Source organism: Mustela nivalis (genome assembly GCF_964662115.1).
Source record: "Mustela nivalis genome assembly, chromosome: 8".
Taxonomy (NCBI): domain Eukaryota; kingdom Metazoa; phylum Chordata; class Mammalia; order Carnivora; family Mustelidae; genus Mustela; species Mustela nivalis.
In genome coordinates, this window is record NC_139027.1 from 45,102,647 (window position 1) to 45,128,906 (window position 26,260).

The window sequence follows — 26,260 nt, forward strand, 5'->3', positions numbered from 1 at the left end:
TTAACCCACTGAGCCACCCAGGTGCCCCTTGACATTTTTTAATTTAAATTCAATTAATTAATATACAGAGTATTATTAGTTTCAGAGGTAGAGTTCAGTGATTTATCATTTGGCATAGGACACCCAGTGCTCATTATATCCAGTGCCCTCCTTAATGCCCATCACCCAGTCATCCCACCCTCCCCACCACCTCCCTTCCAGCAACCCTCAATTTGTTGCCTAGCGTTAAGGGTCTCCAGAGCAAATGTTCTAAACAAGACTCTGCTATTGTCCTCCTACCTGTCCTTCAGCCATTTGCCGTCACCTCCTAACACACAGGGCTTTTCAGCATCTAGCTCTGCCTAGCTGTCCACACTGACCCTCACGGCCCTTGCATTGTGCTTTCCTGATGCACGCTCATTTCCCACACCTTTCCTACCTCCACAGTACTCCAAATATGCACACATACGCACACCAACTCCATATTCCTAGGACACATATGCCCACCTACACACATAGGGTTATGCAGAACTGTACCTTCTGTTTGCCTCTCTCTTGCCCAGTAGACAAACACCCACGGCTCTTTCATGACTCAAAAAAAGCATGTTGTTTTCTGTATTCCATGTTTTTTGTTTCACATCACGCAGAGCTTTGAGTATATGGCACAAGTACTTACTCATTAATTCTATATTTATGTGTCCCTCCCTCAGATAAGCGGAGTCTCCCTCATCTTCACACTCCCAGAACCAAGCCCAGTGACTGATATACAGGAGACATTTAAAATTAATGTATCAGTTAAATCAATAATTCAGTGTATGCATGCATTTATTAACTTAGAAAACTCATTTTTATTTATTCCACATTTTTATAGGCTTATAAATTAGAAAATAACGCAAATTAAAACATCTCCATTTCCTGGAAGATGAAAGCATTTCCCACTATACAGAAAATAAGGCACAATCCTTATGCTGGGAATATTTATATCTAACACATACTTAAAAGAGAAAAAGAAAAGTAGAAGACTGTATTCATTCTGCATTAGTTGTATAATAATATTGGATGAATACTGCTAACCTTGGGGTTTTCAGGAAATGTATAATATTTCTTTAACTTTAATTTAGGTATATTTTATTTTATTTTATTTTTCGTTAAGACTTTATTTTTTAGAGCAGCTCTGGATGAACAACAAAACTGAGAAGACGGCGCAGAGATTTCCTACATACATCTTGTCCCCCACCAATGCAACCTCATTAACAACCTCATTCACCAGAATGGAACATTTTTCCACCAAGGATGAAACTACACTGACACATCATAATAACCCAAATAACATCGTTTACCTTTCGATTGACTCTTGGTGTTGAACATTCTATGAGTTTGGACAAATGTATAATGACATATACATATCATTCAGAGAATTTTCACTGCCCTAAAAATGCCCTGTGCTTCACCTATTCAACTCTACCTCTCCCTTCCCTCCCTCCCCCTTTCCCCTCCCTACAATTACTGGTATTTTTATTTTCTCCACAGTTTTGCCTTTTCCAGAATGCCAAATAGTTAGAATCATAATGTAGTCTTTTCAGATGGCTTTCTTTCACTTAGCAAGATGCACTGAAGTTTCCTCCATACCGTTTCATGGCCTATCCATTTCCTTTTAACACTGAACAATATTCTATTGCCTGGATGTATCACAGTTCCCTTATCCATTCATCTACTGAAAGATACCTTGGTTACTTCCAAGTTTCTGCAATTATGAATAAAGCAGTCATAAACATCCTTCTGGAGGTTTTTTTGTAGATATGTTTTCAGCTCCTCTGACTAAATTCCAAGCAGTGCAATGGCTGAATCCTACAGTGAGAGTAGGTTTCGTTTTCTAAGAAACAGCCAGAGTATCTTCCTAAGCCACTGCACCATTGGGCAGCACCACCAGCAATGAATGAGTCCCCACTGTTCCACATCCTCCTCACCAGCATTTGGTGTTTTCAGTCTTCCAGACTGGGGCCATTCCAATAGGCTTGTACTGGTATGTCACTGCTATTTCAATTTACGTTTCCCTGATGACATATGATGTGGAGTATCTTTTCATAAATGTATCCACCATCTGTACAATTAATGAATGCCTATTAAGGTCTTTGGCCTATTTTTATTTGGATTGTTTGTTCCCTTATGATTGAGTCTTAAGAGTTCTTTGTGTATTTTGGATAAGAGTTATTTATCAGATCTCGGTTTTGCAAATATTTTCCTCCAGTCTATGGGTTGTCTTCTCTTAATATTGTTTTTTGCAGATAAGTTTTAAAATTTAATACATACATCGATCTTTCAAAGAACTGCCTTTTGGTTTCATTGATTTTGTCTACTGATTTTCTATTTTCAATTTCATTGATTTCTGCTCTAATTCTTACTATTTCTTTTTTTTTTTTTTTAAGACTTCATTTATTTATTTGACAGACAGAGATCACAAGTAGGCAGAGAGGCAGGCAGAGAGAGAAAGAAGAGGAAGCAGGCTCTCCGCTGAGCAGAGAGCAAGAACGGGGCTCGAACCCAGGACCCTGAGATCATGATCTGAGCTGAAGGCCACTAAGCCACCCAGACGCCCTCTTACTATTTCTTTTATTTTATTTTTGATTTAACTGAGATTTGCTCTTCTTTTTCTAGTTTCCTAAGGTGGAAACCTAGATTATTGATTTTATATCTTTCTTCTTTTCTAATATATAGAATCTAATATATAGATTCAATGACACAAATTTCTCTCTAAACACTGCATTCACTACATCCCACAAATTTTGATAAGTTGTATCTTCATTTTCATTTCTTTCAAAATATTTTCTTTCTTCTTTGACCAGTATATCATTAAAAAGTGTACTATTTAATCCACACATATTTTGGGATTTTTCAGTCATCTTTCTATTTTTTTGAATTTTTAAAATTCCATTATAGTCTGAAAGCAAATACTGCATGATTTCTATTGTTTTAAATTTGTTAGTGTATCTTTAATGGCCCAGAATATGGTTTATCTTGGCAAATATTCCATGTGAGCCTAAAAATAATATGTATTTTGCTGTTGTTGGATGAAATAGACTATAGATTTCAATTATATCCAGTTAATTGATGGTATTGTTGAGTTCAAGTATGTCCTTACTTATTTTCTGTCTGCTATATCTGCCCCTTTCTGAGAGAGAGTGGATTCATCTATTTCTCCTAGTAGTTCTATAAATTTTTGCTTGTTATAGTTTGATGCTCTACTGTTAAGAGCAAATAATCTATACAACTGAAATATCTACTTTCATAGCAGCTACTTTTTCAGATGCTCTTTTCTATTTTATTATATTTTTTAATCACTCATCAGGCGTCAGTACACTGATTTCTCAGCCCACGAATATGGACCTACTCCCTCAGTGAGAGAAACACACACACATATATATATTTTAAAAGAAGTGTAGGTATCTCATTTATAAGAGCTTATTTTAAGAGGTACAATCCTCCACTTCTCAATTATAGCAAAGATCATATCACAATCCATTACTTACACATTAAACAAATGTTAATTGAGCCTCTATTATATGATCCTTTGTTGATTAGCCTCACCCTTTCTGCGTATCTCATTTTATAATACCACTCCACCAAGGTTAAACTGTAGCAATTCTTAATTTACTTAAAGTTATTTCCTAACTTTTGATATTCTATTCAAAAGAACTGTAGATTGGCTTCTCAAATATGTCAGTTTGCAGACTTGCTAATTCTTCCAGACTTGGTTTCTACTTCCAGATTTGGTTTCTGCTTTTCCTTTTGAGTACCTTCCCGGACACATTCATCTAGAATGAACTTGAAACTCTCATATACTCTCAGTGCAGATGGCACATTTTTCCATAAGGATAATAATCACGCTCCACTGTAATTTCATGCATACTTGGCTCCTGAAGCAAGAACAAGGGTCACAGAGCTGACCCCATGCCCAGCTTGAGTCAGAATTCCCTTCCCCCACCCCCACACACATACCCACACATTAATACTCCACAGTACTCCATACTTCCCGTCATAATTACACTTAATTTTTATTTCTATCTCTCCTTTAGAGTATATGCTCTGAGTATAGAAACCATGTCCCCAGCAATTACTCTCCCAGGATCTGGTGCAGAAGGAAAAGCACAATAGATTTTGAATCAATACTGATTGAATTAACGAATTAACGCTCACCACCAAAAACATCCTGGTGACTTAGCTTCCCTATGCTAGTCTTGAACCAATAGCAGTTACTTGATTGAAATCCTCCCCCACATTACCTTTCCTAAAATATCTTCCAAAATGCAATGTGTTCCCTGAGTTGCTCTTCTTTTCACATTTCCCAAACCCTTCTCCTGGCTCCTTTCATCAACCTTCCTCACCTGGTAAACATTCTTCAATTTTAATTACATGATTATTGTGGTGAATCACAATTGAAGTAATTTTAGAAGGTGAGATATTTGCTAACTGTAGAAGAAAAAAGCCTAATGAAATTCAAATATCTTCCCCTGCTTATTATCCAAATTTACAGCTGTTTGCATAGCTCTACTTAATGAATATAGCTATTTTCATATCCATCTGAATCCCCAATCTCTTTCTTGTTTCTGTTTAAAACTGTCTCTCCTCCCCCAGAAATCAGAGAATAATCTTTTCTTTTTATAAACCAGACTTGACTAGAGCTTCCCTCACATTTGCTATGGAAAAAAAAAAAATTAAAACATATTTTGGGAGTTCCCCTGAAAAGTTGTAGAAGGAAAGTAAGGAAAACAGGAAGGGAGCAAGTGAGGAAGGAGAGAGAGGGAGTGTGGGGAGGGAGATCTCTTCCATACGGCTCAAGAATTCTTTCACAACTAAGGAAAGTCAAATTATGGAGCTACTATTAAGAGTGCCTGAGACCATGGATTGGTCCAGTTTTTGTCAAAGCTCTAATAACATTTATTGCAAAACTGGAAGCAATCTAAAAACATGGTGAGATTAATCTTTCAGCCCTCTCATATATTTTTAAGCCTAAACTAATTTTGCTTTTCTTCTATTATCAATTTATAAATATTTATTTAAATATTTTTATTGTGTGTATTTACACACAATATTTATTTGTAGACTATACCTATGCATCTAATTTTTTTGCATACTTGTCTATAATAGTGGAAATGAGTTACTTAAGATTAAAGGTCTACATCCTAATAATTTTAGTAATTTTCCCTATCTCCATATTGAACCTAAAAATCACATATAAAAGACAGAACTTGTTAAGTTTATAATGATTATGAGATTGTTTATGTCCAGATTCATGCACATTTCAGGCTTAGGATATATTAGAATGATATTATCATCAGCATTTACTTAGAATAGAAGGAATGGTTGAACTGGGAAGGGAGAGACTCTACAAGATCTTGGAAGCATAGAAGGCTGGTTAACCTGGCTCACTGTTTTCTTTCCTAAGTAACTGGTTAAAACTCTTCAAGGACTACTTGCTTTTGTTGTTGTTCATGCTTGAGTCTGTATGGATAGTGCTGGTAAGCCTCCCAGGAATGCAGCAGTCAGCTACACGGGATGTAGATGAGCACAAATGTCTCACCATTAGAAAAATGTCAAGTGGGGCGCCTGGGTGGCTCAGTGGGTTAAAGCCTCTGCCTTCGGCTCAGGTCATGATCCCAGAGTCATGGGATGGAGCCCTGCATCGGGCTCTCTACTCAGCGGGGAGCCTGCTTCCCTTCCTCTCTCTCTGCCTGCCTCTCTGCCTACTTGTAATCTCTGTCTGTCAAATAAATAAATAAAACCTTAAAAAAAAAAGAAAAATGTCAAGTACACGCACAAGGTTCAGGATAGCCTCTTTGTATACAGTAGCTAATACACCGTCATTAGCTCTACAACAACCAAAAGCTCTTGTAAAAAACAAAATGATGATAGCCAACAATTCACAAGAATCTATCTCCTACAATTACCCCCCAAAGGCTTATTTATTTCAAAACAATAAAAACCTATTAAGATGGCTTTGCAACAATGTTTATTAAACTACTGTTAGTCCTAGCTCTCAGTCAGTTGTTGGTGAGTTACAGAATTAGTGGGCAGATAAAAAGGGATGCTATTCTAAGAAAGGATAATGCCTCATTAAAAATTAGTCTCCTTCTATTTTACAAGAACTTTTAGTTTATATATGAGTGGGAGTGAGGTATCCTCTACAGACTTGGCTACAAAAGATCTCCAGCACGGACCTTCCCTTACACCCACTTCCTTTCTTGCTGGGATGCCAGAAAGAAAGGATGCCAAGGAGCTAGGGGATGGATGAGCCATGAATAGAAAGTGGCTAGGTCTCTAAGGCACCTCAATAAACAGTCACCCAAATAGAAATGCTTGTGTTGAACATGCCTGCATTGGAATATACTAAAATGAGGTGTGGGTGAGTGTTTATTAAGCATTCAGCTTTTCTTGACTAATATACCAATTGAAAAATAATGTTTTCTTACCATTGCTATTTGTATTCTTTTTCGTTTGCTGAGAAGGATGTTAAAAATGTCACTTATCAAACATTCATATTTTCATCACAGTTTAAATGATCATGAAATAAGTTTTTTCTCCTTACTTTAAGGATTTTTATGTTCTTTCCACACAGTGTTTTCCGAGTCTAATGCATCCAGCTTAAAAGACTGAAAGTTTCAGTAAAAAGAGGGGGGGGGGATACAAAGGAGGGATGCAAAAATACAAGATCTCACTCGTGAAATTGGAAATTGAAGAAAATAAAAAATTCTAGCCACCATATCACTATTTCTTAAATACTAAGATAGATTCATTCCCCAAATTCATATTGTACCTTGGTAAAGATTTGAAAAAATTACAAAGACTTCAACATCCTTAAGGAACCTTTTTTGTTTATTTGTTTATTTGCTGGCACTAAAGTACATACTTTATTTATTCCTTCATTTTTATGTAAGGTCTTTTATCAGTTCCAGGATCCTTTCCAGGATGTCATCGTAACTCCCTAGGCTCCTCTGGGCTGTGGCAGCTTCTCCAATGTTCCTCATTTTTGATGAGAATTTTGAGGAGTACTGGTTGGGTATTTTGTAAAAATAACCCTAACTTAAGATTTGTCTGATGTTTGCTCATGATTAGACTGGGATAATGGGTTGTTCAGTAGAAAACCATGGACATAAAGTGTCATTCTCATTACATAAGCTACCAACATGACATCACGATTATATGTGTGTTGGGGCGTCTGGGTGGCTCAGTGGGTTAAGCCTCTGCTTTCGGCTCAGGTCATGATCCCAGGGTCCTGGGATGGATACCCGCATGGGGCTCTCTGTTCAGCAGGGAGCCAGTTTTCCTTCCTCTCTCTCTGCCTGCCTCTCTGCCTACTTGTGATCTCTGTCTGTCAAATAAATTTAAAAAAAAAGCTATGTGTGTCTACTAAAACCCTTACAGACACTTATCTATAAGTATTTCTATATGTAGCCATCTATATCTACATTGAGTAAACATGTTTTAGACTGATTTATTCATCTGTGGTCTTCCTCACTGAAAGTCATTCCTGACATCATGATCTCCAAACAGAATTAGAGAGCAGAGCATAGTCTTCTTCATGAAAACTAGGGATGGGGGGTGGGGGTGGGGGGTGGGGGTGGGGGGTGGGTATTCTTTTCTTAAACACATTTACCATCCCACAGGGAAAATTCACAATAGTCACTTTCACCGACGAATGTAGAAAACATAAGGTAGTCATTGAGTGTTGCTACAGGGATTGGTACTATTTCATTATTTTAAGAAAAGGAAGTTATGGGGAGGGGGTTTTCTGGATGCATTCCTGGAAAGCCTGTAGATCACGTATTTGTCATCTATTTAGATCCTCTGACCTGCTTTGCAGGATCACATCATGCACACAGAGGTTAATTTTAACACTCCACTGAACTTTTTATAACCTGGATTTTGATACTGTTCAAGTCTGGCTGAACAGTATCAGAAAACCAAGCTGATTCTCTCAATTTGCCCCGTGTGAGTGTCCTCCTCCACTACCAGTGTCCATGGCCTGCCCATGGACAGCAAAACCATAGATGCTAACCTTCAGGTTGCTTCAAATTGATTCTGCCACTAGACCCTTCTTTGAAGGCAAATGGTACCTCTCAGCCTCGCTCTTTGTTACAAGAATTGTCTTAGCTCAGAGTTTCAGCAATCAGCCCATTTCTGTCCCATTTGATATGTATTGAGCATGGCTGTCTAGTCACATACCATGTTAGGGGAACAATACGCACCAAGATGAATAAAGTTTATGTCCTTATGCCTGTGGAAGCTACATCTTATTGGGGGAGACAGGCACATAAGTGCAAGAGTGGAGAGGGTAGGATGCAGAAGATTTCACACATAGGGTGACATTTTCACTATCTTGATTGGCATGCAGGAATTTTCCAGGTGAAAAATAAGCAGGACAAAAATGTTCCAGAGAATAAAGAGCACTCCAAGAGTACAGAAGCAGTGGCATTTACACTGTGTTTAAGGACTAGGAGGAATTCACAAATGGGACCCACAAGGTAAAGTAAAAGGAGGGAGGTTGGAGAACTGGAAGGGGCACAAACAAATGTTCTTCATAGGCTGTGATCAGGAGTTTGGATACTACCAAAGGATGATGGAAGCAATGAAAGAATATTAAACCAAGAGTGCCATAAATAGATTTTCTGCAAACCCTGGCTACCAATATTTAACTGCTGTGGCTATAGCCTCATATAGTACAACAAAACCCAACTTAGAACCCATCACACTGAAAATAGTTCTTGCTTACAAGGGAAAAAAAAAATCACAGAGTATAGCATCTTACATTTATATTGCTTATTGTAGATTGTTATCATCTAAATTGCCAAAAAAGAAAAAAAAGCCTCAAACCATCTGAAAATCAAGCACATCATTAGAAAAGGGAATTTTATGTGGCTTTATCAACAGACCTCGTATCTGCAATGGAGAAAACGTTAAAGTCTGGCTTTAGGTGCTATATTGCTGTGCACATTTTCTGGTTCTCACAAGAGACACATCTGCTTTGAAGTCAGTGAGATTATGGGATGCGGAATCTGTCTGAGCCCTTTAATGTGAAGGGAGCAGCCACAGGAGCAGGTATTTTTCATGACAGAGCTAGTGAAAGATGATGCTATATTCCAACACTTCCTTAATGACAACCATACACCCACGGTATTAAGGAACTTCAAATAAGGTGTTTTAAAACCTTGAGATTCAAATCTTGTGTCAAAACAACTCAAGGTGTAAAGCAAAAACCATCACTGGAAAAACGGAAAAGTAAGGAAATTAGAAAACTGCAATAAATAATGTCAGTAGGGCCCACTGTAACCAAGGTTAAACAATGTGTCCTTCAGGAATTATTAAAGGAGTGTGATCTGATGTCACGCTAGCATTATTATCGTGGGCACAACCCAGGACAGCTGGAGCTAATACCCAATTATCACTCTCTGTATAGAATCTGGCCTGCGGGGACCTTCTTCTTTTTAAATTTTCATCCCCAGGTAAGGAAATAACATGCTCATTCTCTTCCCAGCTGATGGAGCACAGTGGTCAGCGCTCTTACTGTGATCCTCCTAAGCATACCCTCATGGACACATCTCTCCCTCTCTCCAACTGCAGGATGAACCTCTGGAAGCCCAGCCATGACTGAGACACTTGGGAGCTTTCACAGTGTGGAGCCCAGGCAGGGGGCCTGATACACATGCTTGCTCCAATTTACTTCCCAGCTTAAGTTGCTGGTGGGCAATTTTGGATTCCAGAAATAAGAAGCGAATATAGATAGATGCCTTGGGACTTGGGGAAGAAAAACAAGAATTGGAGATGAGGGACCCACTCAGGGAACATGAGTTACAAAACTCACACTGAAGAACACAGAGGAGCATGCGCAGTCTTCAAAGTGTTAAGAGGCTTATCTCGGGCACTTTATAAAAATCATTAGCAAACTGAACCATCCACCGGCATAGGAATTAAATTCTAATACTTCAAGAGCAAGCACAAACCATTGACTCAAGAACTGGTTCTGGATATTGGGCCAGACTGAGGCAACCCTGTAACTATGAGAGAAAGAACCCTTGCAAGGGAAAGAAAATACGAAAAAGTGATCAACAACATATTTAACATACATTGGAAAAAGTCTGCTCTGAGGAATTAAAAGAAAATAGAATCTTCTGAAAAAGGTGTTAAAACACGGCAGGCATAGTTATTTGCTGCCCAAGGGGCACACCTTCTTCTTCCCTGTCCCAGAGGTTAGGTGCCCAGCCTTGGCACATCCCTTGAGGCGTAGGGCCTATCTAACCAACTCCTGTTTGTCAGTCATAGGGCTAAGGATGTGTGTGTGTGGGTGGGTGTGTGTGTGTGTGTGCACGGCTCACCTCTGATCAAAGGGATATGAGAAGGTATTTACTGGTGCCTAATTGGAGGGATTTTCCTCACAGATTACAGAGAAGAAATCCTGGACACCATCCCCCTTATTCAAAGCAAAGCAGGAGAGGAGCTGACAGAGAGGCGAGGCCATTTTTTTGACTCATAAGAGGAACCAATACTCTGAAGTGATGAGAGAAGGACAAGAGAAAGCTGGACACCTAGTAGCCTCACGGAGCTCCTAACCAAATCTGGCCTTCTTTCCTCCAGACTTCTCATTCATGAACAGCAAAGCTTCATGACTTTAGCACTCTTGGTCAAGTTCTCTGTTATTTGCAAATGTATTCAAAATTATACAGCAGTTTTGGGCACCTGGGTGGCTCAGTGGGTTAAAGCCTCTACCTTCAGCTCAGGTCATGATCAGGTCCTGGGATCGAGCCCCGCATCAGACTCTCTGCTCAGCGGAGAGACTGCTTCCTCCTCTCTCTCTCTCTGCTTACCTCTCCGCCTACTTGTAATCTCTGTCTGTCAAATAAATAAATAAAATCTTTAAAAAAATTTTTTTTAATTATACAGCAGTTTTAAAGTACTCGGAAACAAACAAAGGAATAATATTCACAAAGCAAAAAGAATGACATGCAACAAAAGAGTAAGTATGAATCAGATACAATTGTACATTAAACATAACTGAACAGAAACCTGAAAATGAAAAAATTCAACCATTAAAGAAACAAACTGGACAAGCACCAAACTAATAACATAAATGAAAATAATCTAGGAAATTGCACTTGGAAAGAATGATCTATGAAAAATAAGAAAGAGAAGCTAAAAGACAGTAAATCAAATAGCATCAATATAAGTCCAAGAGGAATTCCAAAAACTAAGAAAGAAAGAAATATTGATGAGGCACCTTCTAAAGGGACAATGGCTACAAATTTTACTGACTCACTATAATACAGAATAACAATATTCCTAGAAAGAGGATGTGGGAACTTCAGAATGTTAGGGAGAAGAGGAAAATATTAGATGCTATTGGAGAAGAAAGGAGGAGGAAATAAAAGATCCACAGGAGGCCAGAATAATAATTATAAATTGCATATGAAATATAACCATATATCTAGAATTTGATTAACCAGTTAAATTCTCATTCAAGAGGGATTGAGAGCAAACATAAGGTTATTTTGGAAATGTAAAGACTTCCACTGGCATATCTATCAGGTAAAAAGAAAAGTGAACTAGGGAAAAGGTTTGGGGGGCACAGAACTTAAAATGGAGGCAGATCTAAGTGGATGAGTAGATGACAGGTGGACACATAGCAGAGAAGGAGGAGGTCAACAATTTTGTTGCTGTTTTACAGTGCTAAGATTTATCCTCTTTATATTGTTTTCATCTTTTAATCAATTCTTTTCTTTTTAAGATTTTATTTACTTATTTGACATAGAGATAGAAAAAGAGCACAAGCAGGCAGAGCAGCAGGCAGAGGGAGAAGCAGGATCTCCATAGAGCAGGCAGCCCGAGGCGGGGCTCCATCCCAGGACCCCAGAATCATGACCTGAAATGAAGGCAGATGCTTAACCCACTGAGCCACCCAGGTGCCCCAATCTTTTAATCAATTCCACTTTATTTTTAAGCTTTCTTTTTTTTTATTATTAATTTTTTATTTTTTATAAACATATATTTTTATCCCCAGGGGTACAGGTCTGTGAATCACCAGGTTTACACACTTCACAGCACTCACCCAAGCACATACCCTCCCCAATGTCCATAATCCCACCCCCTTCTCCCAAACCCCCTCCCCCCAGCAACCCTCAGTTTGTTTTGTGAGATTAAGAGTCACTTATGGTTTGTCTCCCTCCCAATCCCATCTTGTTTCATTGATTCTTCTCGTACCCACTTCAGCCCCCATGTTGCATCACCACTTCCTCATATCAGGGAGATCATATGATAGTTGTCTTTCTCTGCTTGACTTATTTCGCTAAGCATGATACGCTCTAGTTCCATCCATGTTGTCGCAAATGGCAAGATTTCATTTCTTTTGATGGCTGCATAGTATTCCATTGTGTATATATACCACATCTTCTTGATCCATTCATCTGTTGATGGACATCTAAGTAAAGAATGTTTATTGTGACAAAAACTAACTAACGAACACAATAAACATTGCATTCAAAACCTAGACTTAATGAAAAGTGTCTTCCATTTCTCAAATCTCATGCCCACAAATAATCACCATTCCCATCACGTATGATCCTGCCAGACATAGTTCTTTTCATACAACTATAAATGCATAACGATTTTCCAGGGAAGAGGGTAGCCTAAAATATTGCTATTATGCATACTGTTTATCTACTTGCTTTTGTCAACCTTAATATACTGAAGATATTTTTATAAGTCCGTAACACCATGTGATTTTATATTTTTAATGAGTACATAGTTTAGAGCAGGGTCACCCAACTTTTTGTATATATCTTTGATTTTGTGAGACATAACCTCTCTGTTGCAACTTCTCAATGGTGCTATTGTTGCATGAATGCAGCCGTAGTCAATATGTCTCCTGCCACTCAGCTCTCCCTCCCCTGTCACATTTCCCTTCAAAGCAGGGCATAGCAAGCCAAGGTGTTTTGGGCACATAGCTAAGGGAAGCTGGTTCTCTAATGTTGAGTTTGGGTGGCACAGTGTATACTGACATAGTTCAGTCACTCGTATGTATCACCAAGTTATTGTTAGACATTAACCTTTCTGTCACTTTCATGGTGTAGAAATGAAGAATTCTTTTCTACCCACTTAGTAAACTCAGCTGGCACTGTAACTGGGAGGTGCATTCCCACAGTGTGGACCTGCCTTACAGAAGCATATGTATAGGGCCCAGAGGACATACAGGTATAGGGTAGAAGCGTCTATGTGTGTTTAGTGCAGGAGAAACCGTTTAAAATGCATAAACCCGGAACTCGGTCTGAGAGAAATTCCACCAAACTTCAGATGTGACAAACTCTACTACAGAGGATCGATTTTCATTTTTACCTCCTCAAAGCCATTCTCTCTTGTTAGGAATATACCCTATAATACAGCATATATATAATTAAAAACATGCTATATTTTATTACTTTTTGATGAAAATGAAATATTTAATAAAGCTCAACTATTCCATTATAAATGAAATTTTGGAATATTTCAGTAAATCAATAGAGCCACATAGACTCTTAACTGGCTTGTACTAAAAAGCTAACATTTTTAGTCATCTTTAGATCCTTTTATTGAGCAACTGAGAGAAAATTAAGGAGAAAGTTTAATGGACGTGAGACAAATGTAATGAACATAAACAATGAAATCAAGTTCAAATAAATCTGACATTTAGAAATAAATTATATTAAACCTTTTTTTCAGATTATACCAAGCTGAATTAAGAGAAAAAAATCAAATAAAAGTAATTAATAGGTACTTTGATTATTTGATAATCCAATTAAAGAAGAATGAATTATATGGACATACTGGAAAAACATTAAATTTTTCCATAATTTTACACAATATATTAACATCAACAAATTTAACAAGAACACTAAATATGCTTTCTCTTTAGCCACAGACTAGCTAATGAATGTCATAAGCTCAGAGTATTTAAGATTAGTTAGTGCTCAGGAAACTTTGAAATTCCCTGAAATCTAACAGCTCATACATGAAAATAATTTAATAAAGGTTTGCCCAAATTTCAAAACAATCTCATAAATTTACATAACATTGTCAATAACGAGTTGTAAAACTAAAAGATATTTTTCTAAACTGGTAATCATTAAACACCCACACACATACTTCCATCAACCATAGTAGAGGACAGACTGAACTATGGTTCTATTTTTTCTATAGAAAATAACAATATACTTTTTCAAATAAGACCTAAGCAAAAGGTTTATAGCAATAAAATGTATGGAAAAAAGTATAATAGTAATGTTTGGTAATTAATAAGAATATAATTTAGTTTTCTGAATTTTGTGACATCTGTGCCATTTATCAGTCTTAAAATTTACTTTGTTGTGTGTGACATTTTCTCTTCTAAATAAATATCCATATCTAATTTCATATTTCTAATTCTTATTCACTTTTCTAATGAGGGTCCCATATTAATTATTTTCCAGGCCCCACAGAACCTGGATCTTTCCCTGGTTATAACCACTTAACCTCCTAGGAAAAATGCTTGCAAGTATTGAAATGAGATTTTCATATCTTTAGTTCAAGGACTTTTGACCACATTTCAGAACAATGAATATGTGTAACATAATCCAAATGCTTTCTAGTCATTTTAATTAATAAATACACAAAAATACTTCTGAAACTTACTGTGATTTTCTTGTTTTTCAACACCTGGTTATCCTTATATTGTGGCTAAGTGAAAATAAATAATACAACACTTAAGAGAGGAGTAGAGAAGACATTGCTTTTGATGTTCAGCTTACATTTTAATGCTATATGTCTCCCATCAGCCTCAGAATTACTCAGTTATACATTTCATTTTCAATCTTTGTGCATTTTCTCTTTGGCCAGATCTTCTGGAATAAGTTCTCCTGATACAACAATTTCAGGAGCAGATTGCTTCTAAAAACTGAATTTAGTATCTATTTTGTTCATCCTATTTTTATAAATTTTAGAGTAAATGGGATCCTCTATTTCATACTTTCCATGAAAAAAATGCAAAAAATATAAATAGGCCAAAAGTGGGATTTAGCATACATCTAGCTACAATGCATCTCTTTTAAAAGAATGTATATTTGATAAAGCTTATTATTTTTTTTAAAAAGAACACCTTAATTTGCTGGATACTAGAACTAAAGAAAACTGAATTACTGATTAGCAGCAGGTTATTTAGTGGGAGAGTATAAGCTACCTGCTCTTGTTGGAATCTGTGTGGTAGCTCATTGACCTAGGCCAAGTTATTTACTCTATGTTTTATTTCCCAACAGTAAAATGATGGCTGCAATCATAGTACCAACATCATGAAACTACTGTGCTAATCAAATTGGATAATCCATGTATATTGCCTGAAAAAGATGAACAGTACACAATAAACCCCTGGTAGCTTTTATTACTATCAGTGATAATCCCTCCCTATCATCTAGACGTTGCAATTAAAGTAAAAAACCAACCAGAGGATCCACTACCTGAAATAAAATGAAGCAAGCTTAGGAAGTTTGTTTTGATCACAAGAAATCTGATTCAACCACTTTTACTTTATTATTATTATTATTATTATTTTAACCTCAAGAATTATAGGCTTCTGACTCTGGATAGTGGAACTCCCTCCAAAACTTGCAGCTGTCTCTTACAATTAAAAAAAGAACTGTGACACCCCAAAAAAGAACATGTCCACACTCTGAAGCTTTGGAAATAGCCTAACTAAAAACAGCATGGTGATAACTAATCCCAGAAAAATCCATGAGACTGATATGCCTTCCTTAGGTTGAAGCTCGACTACACATTTTAATTTTTACAGGGAGAGATGACACAGCGCATATTAAACAAGTATTTTTGCTCTGAATATTAGACACTGTTAACATAATGATAGATGTTTTCATCTTAGCAAAATTGGGTGGCCAAGTAGAGCATTACTAAAATTGCTCTCAGAAAGTATTTGTGAAGAAATCTATTGAAGCGCATTCCCAGGGAAAAAGAATATTACATCATGATGGTTTAAAGATGCAAAATTGAGCACAATTAATTCAAATTACTAACAAATGCTACTGTAGTCCAATAAAATGTGTTAATCTTAAACAAGTAATTTTTAAAAATGTGAATATTTTAAACTCCTTTGCTTTGCTTATAAATTTATGAAATAATACTGCATAAATCATGTAAATGGAAATCTTCTATTCTCACAAATTTTTAACAAGAATATAAAGATTAACTTCTTTGATCCAGGGATTCAGGTTTTCATGTTTATGATTCTAAGCCATGATTTCTTCCATTTAAATGCTTCATGAAAATTTAATATAAAAGAACCTAAATCATAATTTTCTCTGGTAAGAATTAAAATGTGCAATTCATTTCAGGTTTTTGTAACATTTTCCAACTTAAATTTATTTTTCTAATTGCTATTTTTTATTAATATTAGGCCTAAATTATTTTTAAAATTCATGTCTCCCAAATGTTTTATTTTCCCCCATGATCTCATTCTCACTAAGTCAAGCAACAATACTTTTTCAAGAGTAATCTCATTTTTCCCCCAAGACAACAGTTAATATTCAATGTGCAATCCTCACTTATGCAAAAGAAATAGTTTTTAAAGAGTGTACTGGATTCTAATAGTGAATCATTGATGCTATAAAAGGTGGGTTGCTTCTATATTAACGGAGCAAGATTTATAAAGCAGGTACTCATATGTTGGTTTGTTTTTAAAGTAGTCTAAGTAATAATAAACACAAAGCCAGGTATCCTGATTTATAAACCACCATTCAAAAGCACTCGAGGTCATAAATGTGAAACCTAAAACCATAGAAATCTTAGAGGAGAATGCAGGGAGTAACCTCCTTGACATAGGCTGCAGTTGACTTCTTTCTAGATACATCTCCTGAGGCAAGGGAAAGAAAAGCAAATAAACTACTGGGGCTTCATCAAAATAAAACCTTTCTGCACCACAAAGGAAACAATCAACAAAACTAAAAGGCAATCTATGGAATGGGGGCAGATATCTGCAAATGACTTTCTTGATAAGGGGTTAGTATCTAAAATACACAAAAAACTTGTACAACTCAACACCCCAAAAATGAATAATCCAATTAAAAATTTGGTAGAAGACATGAGACTTCTTTTTCTAAAAAGACTTCTTTTTCCAAAGAAGACAGATAGCTAATAGACACATGAAAAGATGCTCAACATCACTGATTATCAGGGAAATACAAGTCAAAACTGGGGGCTGATGGAGGTGGGCAGGAGGTGGCCAAATGGGTGATGGGTATTAAGGAGGACACTTGTGCTGAGCACCAGTGCTATATGTAAGTGATGAATCACTAAATTCCACTTCCAAAACCAGTATGACCCTATATGTTAACTAACTAGAATTTAAATAAAAACACGAAACAAAAAATAAAAAATCAACTTCTGGGAGGCACCCAAGTGGCTCAGTCAGCGGAGCAGCTGCCTTAGGCTCATGTCATGATCCCAGGGTCCTGGGATCTAGTCCCACATTTTGCTTTTGACCCACACGGGCCCCCCAGGCTCACTTTCGCGCGGTCTCTTAAATAAATCTTTAAAAAAATAAGAAAAAGGAAATTTCTGAAGTTTCTGTTAGAAAACAAAATATCACCTCACACCTATCAAAATGGCTAAATCAACAGCACAAGAAACAAAAGGTGTTGGCAAGGATGTGGATAAAAAGGAACTCTCATGCACTGTTGATAGGAATGCAAACTGGTGCAGTCACTCTGGAGAACAGTATGGGGATTCCTCAAAAAGTTAAAAATAGAGCTTGCCCTATCATCCAGCAACTACACTACTAGGTATTTACCCAAAGAATACAAAAACAAAATACAAAAAACAAAAAAGAATTCAAAGGGATACACGAATCCCTACGTTTATAGCAGCATTATCTACCACAGACAAGATATGGATGAGGCCCATGTGTCCATCAATTGACGAATGAATAAAGAAGATGTGAGATGCATGTATGACTATCACTCAGCCATAAAAAAAGAATGAAATCTTTCATTTGCAATGATATGGATGGAGCTAGAGAGCATTATGCTAAGTGAAAGAAATCAGGGAAAAAACAAATACCGTATGATTTCACTCCTATGCCGAATTTAAGAAACAAAACAAACGGGACACCTGGGTGGCTCGATCAGTTAAGCCGATGCCTTTGGCTCAGGTGATGATCCCAGTGTCCTGGGATCCAGTTCCGAATCAGGCTCCTTGCTCCGCGGGGAGCCTGCTTTTCTCTCTGCCTCTGCCTGCCACTCTGCCCTTTGGGCTCTCCCTCTCCCTCTCTCTCTGAAAAATAAATAAATCTTTTTTTTTTTTTTTTTTTTTTTTAAGAAACAAAACAAATAAGCAAAGGAGAGAAAAAAAAAGAGAGAGGCAAACCAAGAAATAGACTCTTAACTACAGGGAACACACTGGTGGTTATCAGAGGAGGTAGGTAGGGGGAAATGGGTAAAATGGGTGATGGGGTTGAAGGAGTTGTAACTTCTGTGATGAGCGGCAGGTGTTGTATGGGGATGGGGAATCACTGTATCGTACATCCGAAACTAGTGATACACTGTATGTTAACTAACTGGAATTAAATAAAAACTTTTAAAAATAGTATTAGCGGTCAGCATTTATTAAAATTCAAATAGTGTTCCCTTAGTTGTCAGTTAAGCAAATATGAAATATGTGCTACCCGTATACCTTGGTTTGATGTGTATTATTCAAAATGCCTACTGGAGTAGAACCACCATCTTGGCTAGCCTCCAACATGCAGAACATTGCATGCAGTATTGATTTGTTCGACCAGGACTCTTCACTCACTCATGAACATGTTTTTGAAATAATCAAAAGTTGCTAAGATCATGGCATCTGTATAGTGGAAAACACGCACTGGAGGTGAAAACTGCAGACTGTGCGGGCTTCAAGCAACCTAGTTAAACTCTGGTGTCTAAGAGAGGCCTGCTAGATGGGAGAGACGTAACAGCAAAGTGGCACTTGAAATAGTCTTCCTATGTCAATATACTGATCTTTACTTTACTCGTTTAACTCACAATGACAAAAACCTAAATTAGCCTGATTTAAAAGTATGTTATTTATATCATCGACTTGCACAATTCAACACGAAAATGGCAAATGCGTTCTTAATAATATCCAGGTTTATACTTCTCCTGCTACAATAAATTATTTTTTGTTAAAGACCGACTATGGAAATGGTTATTCAAGTGTAAATGAACACACATGCTGATTCCTTCTTCAAGCACTGTCTTTAGCACTTCACTGCCCTCTTGCTGGGGCCCTACCACCTAAGGCTCTTCTGCGTATCTCACTACAAACATTCTTCCTATTCAAATTCTTGACCACTGGACATTAGGTACTCCCAATCTATGTTCTCATGACACCTGTAGTTCACTCTGGCAGCACTTTTCATAGATAGCTGTCTCACTGTGTACTTAAGATCTTTGCCTCCCAAATGACCGTTTCTTCCTTCTTCACCTGTACAAATACTGAGCAAAGGGCCTTCATTGCATAGATGCACACACAGCTATTAGAGGACGCTAAATGTGAAATGAATCTAGAATACAAGAAGTATGGAAATTAGCATACTAGAAGCCTACTCATTTTCCCACCCTCAAATCAGATGGCAACAGTATGTTAAACTTTTAAGTACATTTTAAAAAACATTTCAAAACAGCTAACGTTTCAACCCAGCTCTTCTCTCTTTTCCAATAGTAACCATTCTCTTCAGGGCTGTGTATGAACCCCATGTTTTATACTAAATGATTTCCAGAAGTTAACCGATACTTGTGTGTCCACTGGGCATACACACCAGTGTTCTGCTTAGTTGAAACTTTTGCAGAATAGAATAAACCCATATACCTTGCAGTTGTTACATTTTTTAGATTTATTTCTTTTGGACACATACAGATCCAGTTAATTGTTTGTGTGCAGGTATTATTGGTTCTTTAGAGTTATTTTGTATACACTATTTTTCACGTTATTTTAGCAATTTTATTCAGATATAAATGCACATACTAAAACTGCACAATTTGCTAAGTTATGCATATGGGAAACCACAACCACAAGCATGATAATAAATATATTCATCACCCCCAAAACTTTCTCTGCTCCTTTATAACTTCCTCCCTCTCTTCTACCTCCATCTCCATCTCTTCTACCTGAACAATCACTGATGCATTTTGGGTTACAAGTTATTTTACATTTTCTAGAATTTTATATAAATGGAATCAGAGTATTTCCTCATCTACCCAATTTCATTCTGCATAATTATCTTAAGATTCATGGATGTTGTTTGTATTGGCGGTTCATTCTTTATAACTGGAGCACTACTCCAGCACATGCTTCTATCATAATCTGTTTATCCATTCACCTGTTGATAAACTTTTGAGTTATTTCCAATTTGGGCTATTATTTTGGAAGTCTTTACATAGACATATGATAGGTGCATGTTTAACTTTTGAAGAAACTGACACTCTTTTTCAAACTGTTTTTATCAGTTTACTTTCCTAGCAGCAGTAAATGAGAATTCCAGTTGCTCTACATCCTTACAAAAATTTGGTATAATCAACCTTAAATTTTAGCTATTTAAATAGCATATATCTAATTGTGATTCTAATTTGCACATGCCTAATGACAAATGATATTGCAATTATTTTCATGGGCTTATTCGCTATTTTTACATCTTCTTTTGTGAAGTCTGGTTCAATTCTTTTGTGTGTATTTTAAATCACTTTGTTTTTCATTAAATTATTATTCAGATTCCCTCATATATTCTGGATAAAAGTCCACTATCAGATAAACACTTTGCAAAGATTTCCTTCCAATCCATGACTAGAAACTATAACAATACCTTTAAAAAAAAAAAAAAGATTTTACTTTTGATGAAGTCCAATTCATTGATTTGTTTCATAGATAGTGCTTTCTGCATTTATATAAATTCACAAGGATTTTCTCCTATGTTTCCTTCTAGAAGTTTTAGGTTTCATATTCAGACTATCTTCCATTTTGAACTGATTTTGTTATATGGTGGGAGTTATGGATTGAAGATAATTTTTTGGTATACAGATATCCAAATATTCTAGCACTATTTATTGAAAATACTGTTCATTCTCCAAAGAACTACCCTTGCATCTTTGTCAAAAATCAGTTAACCATATATGTGTTGATCTATTTCTGAACTTTCTACTTTCTTTTTCTAATCTCTCTTGATGCCAATACTACATTGTATTCATTACCATACTGCTACAAGACTTAAAGTCGCATATTGTTACTTTTTGAAAACCGTTCAGTCTTTTCAAAGTTGTTTTGACTTTTCTAGATCCTTGGAATTTCCATGCGAATTTTAGGTTTGTCAGCTTTTTACAAAAAAAATCCCATTGTGTTTTTTTATTAAAATTGTATAGAACCTGTCTGAGGTAGAGTTAACAGATATAGCAAATAAAAACATAGAAAGGGATATACTTACACTAAAATTCTAAATCTTAATATAAAACTTACATGTAAGTGGGTGTCTTGTATTTTATATAGCAACTCTGATAAGTATCACCTTAATATGAAGTATTTTCACCCATGAACAGAGTTTCTCTACTTACTTTTATCTTCTTTGATTTCTCTCAGTGATGTTTTATGGTTTTCACTTTATGGTTCGTGCACATTCTTCTTGAGATTTATCTAAAAATAATTCATATGTTTTGATTCTATTATAAATTATACTACTTTACAAATACCAACTTCTGATTTTTCATTGTTCTATTCACTTAACTCATTAGTAGATTCTTTGTAGAGCCTATCACATTTTCCTCATAGATAATCATATTTTATCCACTTTATTTCCTTTCCAGTCTGGTTATCTTAATTAGATCCTCCAGTACTATACTAAATAGAAGTAGTGAGAGCGGACATTTTGTCCTTTTCTAGATCTTAAAAAAAAAGAATTCTTCAGTCTTTTACCACTTAGTTTCCTTAGCTGTTTTCTGTAGATGCTTACTATCAGATTGAGGAATTTTCCTCTATTCATTGTTGACATAGAGTTTTACAAGAAATGGAAATGCTCATATGGTTCTGCTTTAGTAGTTAATTAATATGATTATAGTTACTCATTTCTGAATAGTAAACCTTCTTTGCATTCCCGGCATAAATCCTATTTGGTCATGATATATTCTCATTTTTATATTTAGTTAAATTCAATTTGATAAACTTTGTCTAGCATTTTGTACCTCTATCCACAAAAAAAAAAAAAAAAAAAAAAAAATACTGGTTGCGATTTGTTTTGTTTGCTGTTGTGGTATTTTGGTATTTTCATCTGAAGATTTGCTCTCAGGCTAATATCACACAAAATGAGATAGAATTTATTACCTCTCTTCAATTTTCTGGGAGAGTTGTGTACAATTGTATTCTTTCTTCCTTACATGTTTGTTAGATTTCAACAATGAAGCCACAGAGCCTGGAGATTTGTGTTTGGGGGAGGGGGGAGATTTCCAACTAGAAATTCACTTTTTAAATAGATACAGGTTTATTCAGGTTACTTATTTCATTTAAAATAAGTGTTGGTAGTTTGTGTCCTTCAAGGATTTTATTGATTTCATGTAAGTTGTCCAACGTATTAACATGAAGTTGTTCAACATATTTCTTTATCCTTTTCTATAGACTTGTTAGTGATTAAAGCACTCTCATGCCTGCTACACCAATTTATATCTATTTTTTCTCTTTTAAGTCTGACTGAAGACTAACCAAATTTATCAAAGAACTTCTCAAAGAACCCTCATTTGTTTGCACTGAATTTTTTCTACTGTTTTTATTTTCTATTTTACTGATTTCCACTCTGATCTTTATTACTTCTTTTTCTCACGTTAGGTTTAATGCACTTTCCAGTTGCTTTTATTCTTTCTAGTTTCTTAAAGTAAAAACTGAGGCACTTAATTTGAGATATTTCTCTTACATATGTGGACTGCTGTGAATTTCCCCACTAAATATGACTTTAAAGGCATTCCACAATTTTTTTAAAGATTTTTTTGAGAGAGAGTGAGTGAGAGATCACGATCAGGGGGAGGGGCAGAGACAGAGAGAGAAGAAGACTCCCTACAGGACTCTGGGATCTCCTAGGACCTAAGCAGAAGGCAGATGCTTAACAGACTGAGCCACCTAGGCACCACACAAATTTTCCTAATGTGTTTTCACTTCATTTAGTTAAAAAAAACTTTGTAATTCCATTAAGAAGTTGTTCTTTGACAAAGACATTTATTATTTAGATATGTATTATTTAATAATGTATTAATAATAATGGGAGATTTTCCAGATTTGTTATTGATTTCGAATTTAATTATATTATTGTCAGAAACATACTTATTAATTTATTAACTTATAATTAACTAAATTTCTAACTTATTTATGCCTTGAATTCTTCTGAATTACTGAGTTTTATTTAAATGGCCACAGTATGGTCATTCTTCATAAAGAAGCCATACAATCTTGAAAAAATGAATATCCTACTGTTCTTGGGTAGATACCCTATAAATGGCAATTAGGTCCAAGTAGCTGATAGTGTTTTCATGTCTTGTGTCCTTACAGATTTTCTTGTCTACTTGTTTTATCCATTAGAATATTGAAATTTCTGGTTATAAAGTAAACATGTCCATTTATTCTTCAACAAACAGCTTGTTTGTATTTTTTAATATTTTAAGGAAAACTGTTATCATCTAATAATGAACAGTTTTGATTCTTTGTTTCAAGTTCTTTTAACTTTTTATATTTCATATCTCAATACTATAGCCAAAATCTTGAATACAGTGCTAAGTAAAATGAGTGACAGTGGGCATCACTTTCTACCAATTTTAAAGAAAAGCACTCCGGTCTTTATAGTACTGTTATTTGCTTTAGGAGCTGAGTGGAGTCCCATTATTACACAACCAGTGTTTGGGTTTTTATAAATGAATGGCTATTGAATTTTATCAGGTGTTTTTATAGACAGCGAGAATTGTTGCCTTCACAAACAATATTTTATTGTGATGAATTATGCTAATACAATTTCTAATACCAAACCAACCTTGCATTCCTGAGATAAACCTTGTATGGTTATCATATCTTAAATCTTTCCATTTTCTCTAAAGGTAACTGTATCTATCTATGTAATGTGTGTGTGTATACATATACATACATATATATATATATATATATATATATATATATATATATATTTTTTTTTTTTTAAGATTTTATTTGACAGAGAGACACAGTAAAGGAGGGAACACAAGCAGGGAGAGAGGGAGAGGTAGAAGCAGGCTCCCCGCTGAGCAGGGAGCCCGATGTGGGGCTCGAACCCAGGGCTCTGGGATCAGGACCTGAGCTGAAGGCAGATGCTTAACGACTAAGCCACCCAGATATGCCTATGCAATATATTTTTAAATGAGATTGTACTGGGTATGGTGAAAAAATAATGAATACTGTTATGCTGGAAATAAATTTTAAAAAAATTAAAATAAATAAATAAATAAATAAATGGGATTGTATTATGTGTAGTATTTATTATTTGAGAGCTCTCCTGCCATGGAAAATTTCCTATGTTATGCTACCACATAGCTGAAATGTTTATATTTTATCAATATCATGTTTTTCATTATCCATTTTAAAACATTTTTGCCTTCTTGAATAATGTGATACTTAACATGGGGTGAATACGTGTAGTAGTCAATACCAATGTTTAGCCAAATATTCTTGCAGGGGGAGGAGTCAAGATGGAAGAGAAGTAGCAGGCTGAGACTACTTCACCTAGCAGGAAATCAGCTAGATAGCTTATCTAAAGATTTCAAACAACTGCAAATCCATCTGCAGATCCAAGAGAAGAAGAACAGCAATTCTAGAAACAGAAAAACAACCACTTTTTGAAAGGTAGGACTGGAGGAGAAGTGAATCCAAAGCGACCAGAAGATAGACCCCGGGGGGAGGGGCTGACTCCCGGCAAGCGCTGGAGCAACGGAGAACAAAATCGGGACTTTTAAAAGTCTGTTCCGCTGAGGGACATCGCTCCAGAGGCTAAACTGGGGCGAAGCCCACACAGGGGCAGCGTGGCCTCAGGTCCCGCAGGGTCACAGAAGGATCGGGGGTGTCTGAGTGTCGCAGAGCTTGCGGGAATTAGACCTGGAAAGCCGGCTAAAGAGACAGAGCTGACAGTAAGCTCACAACTCGGGGTTACCTTGAACCAGCTGGAGGCTGGGTGAGCTCAGAGCGTGGCCAGAGGTCAGGCAGACGGGAGTTACTGGGCACTGTTCTCTGAGGGCGCACTGAGGAGTGGCGCCCCGGGCTCTCGGCTCCTCCAGGCGGGAGACCAGGAGGCTACCATTTGTATTCCAGTCCTCTGGAACTCTACAGAAAGCGCTTGGGGAACAAAAGCTCCTGAAAGCAAAGCCCAGGGGATTACTCAGCCCGGCCCCTGGTAAGGGCGGTGCGATTCCGCCTGGGGCAAAGACACTTGAGAATAACTACACCAGGCCCCTCCTCCAGAAGATCAACAATAAATCCAGCCAAGACCAAGTTCAACTACCAAGGAGTGCGGTTTCAATACCAAGGAGAGCAGCAGAATTCCAGAGAAGGAGAAAGCAAAGCACGGAACTCATGGCTTTCTCTCTGTGATTTTTTAGTCTTGCAGTTAATTTAATTTTTTTCTTTTTCATTTTTTTTCTCTTCTTCTGCTAAAATTTTTTTTAACTTTTACTCTTTTCTTTTTTAACGTGTTTTAACTAGTTTATCTAATATATATATTTTTCTTTGTTATACGTTATTTGTTTTCTTTTTTTAATTCTTTTCTTTTTTTCTTTTTTTTTTTTTCTTTCTTTTTGAACCTCTTTTTATCCCCTCTCTTCCCCCTCACCATTTGGGATCTCTTCTGATTTGGTTAAAGCATATTTTCCTGGGGTTGTTGCCACCCTTTTAGTATTTTACTTGCTCCTTCAAATACTCTTATCTGGACAAAATGACAAGGCGGGAAAAATTCACCACAAAAAAAAAAAAAAAACAAGAGGCAGTACTGAAGGCTAGGGACCTAATCAATACTGACATTGGTAATATGTCAGATCTAGAGTTCAGAATGACAATTCCCAAGGTTCAAGCCGGGCTCGAAAAATGCATGGAAGATATTAGAGTAACCCTCTCAGGAGATATAAAAGCCCATTCTGAAGAAATAAAAGAACTAAAATCTAACCAAGTTGAAATCAAAAAAGCTATTAATGAGGTGCAATCAAAA

General features: G+C 36.3%; 1 protein-coding gene across 5 annotated transcripts in view; it reads right to left on the minus strand.

Moving 5' to 3' along the window:
• The window catches only part of CTNNA2 (catenin alpha 2), a 1,136,651-nt gene that overhangs the window by 1,017,335 nt on the left and 93,056 nt on the right, over window positions 1-26,260 (minus strand). Inside the window, exon 2 of one of the 5 annotated variants that reach the window (XM_082745332.1) lies at window positions 21,618-21,696. The exons of the other annotated variants lie outside the window; for them this stretch is intronic. The gene's annotated coding sequence lies outside the window, so the exon portion shown is untranslated. The remainder of the gene's footprint in view (window positions 1-21,617; window positions 21,697-26,260) is intronic. 5 annotated transcript variants of the gene reach the window in all.